Source organism: Nicotiana tomentosiformis, chromosome 9 (assembly GCF_000390325.3).
Source record: "Nicotiana tomentosiformis chromosome 9, ASM39032v3, whole genome shotgun sequence".
Taxonomy (NCBI): domain Eukaryota; kingdom Viridiplantae; phylum Streptophyta; class Magnoliopsida; order Solanales; family Solanaceae; genus Nicotiana; species Nicotiana tomentosiformis.
In genome coordinates this window covers 9,051,567-9,052,527 of record NC_090820.1, presented here as the reverse complement: position 1 = coordinate 9,052,527, position 961 = coordinate 9,051,567, and the positions used below count along the sequence as shown (strand labels likewise).

The following is a 961-nucleotide window of genomic DNA, read 5'->3' as shown; positions in this document are numbered from 1 at the left end:
AAACTATGGCCAAAATCGGTGATGATGAGGTGGATTTGGCTGCAAGAGAGGAAACCCAACAAAAAGAACAGGCTCCACGGGTAGCTGAGGAAGCAACAATTAGATCTGTAGAGGATAATTTTGAAGAAGAGATGGGTCACAAACTTAATCAGAATTGACCCTTGGTTGCAGACTAGTTCAAAAATATAGCTCCCAGACCAGGGAGATCATTGGGTGACTATGCCAGACCGATCTACAATCAAGGATTGTCAAGTGTTAAACCACCTCTAATCGCAACTAACAATTTCAAAGTGAATAAAGGCTTGCTTTAAATAATTTAGTACATCTGTGTTTTCAGAGGAAAGATGAACGAAGATCCAAACACTCATCTATTGGACTTCGAGGAGATTATGAACAACTTTCAATACAATGGGGTGTAACAGGATATAGTGTACTTAAGGGCATTCCCCTTCTCACTTAAAGATGATGCGAAACAGTGGCTTCGAAGCCTGCCCACTGGGTCGATTAGAACATGAGAGGAGATGGCATGGAAATTTCTTGATAAATACTTCTCATCAGCTAAGACTGGTAAGTTTAGAAGAGAAATTCATAACTTCTACCAGAAAGATACTGAAATTGTTTTTGAAGCATGAAAGAGGTTTAAGGAGATTGTTAGAAGGTGTTAACATAGCGGTATTGAACTGTGGAAGCAACTCCAGGACTTTTGGGATGGAGTGACACCGGCCTCACGTAGAACATTGAGCAATGCAGTTGGAGGCCCTTTGATGAAGAAAACTCCTGAGGAGATAGTAGCAATTCTTGATGAAAGAGCTGAAGTACAAGGTGCAACAATTCGAAATTTAGAGAAGCATGTGGGACAAATCGCAACAATATTGTATGAGAGGGTTCAAGGAACTCTCCCTACTGATACTAAAAGAAATTCCAAGAATGTTGTGCCCTTGAGAAGTGGGCAAGTATTGAA

The 961-nt window shown here is 40.6% G+C and overlaps 1 pseudogene; it reads right to left on the bottom strand.

The window, feature by feature from the left end:
• Window positions 1-569: 569 nt before the first annotated feature.
• LOC117278965 (small nucleolar RNA R71) lies at window positions 570-668 on the bottom strand (annotated as a pseudogene).
• Window positions 669-961: the final 293 nt, after the last annotated feature.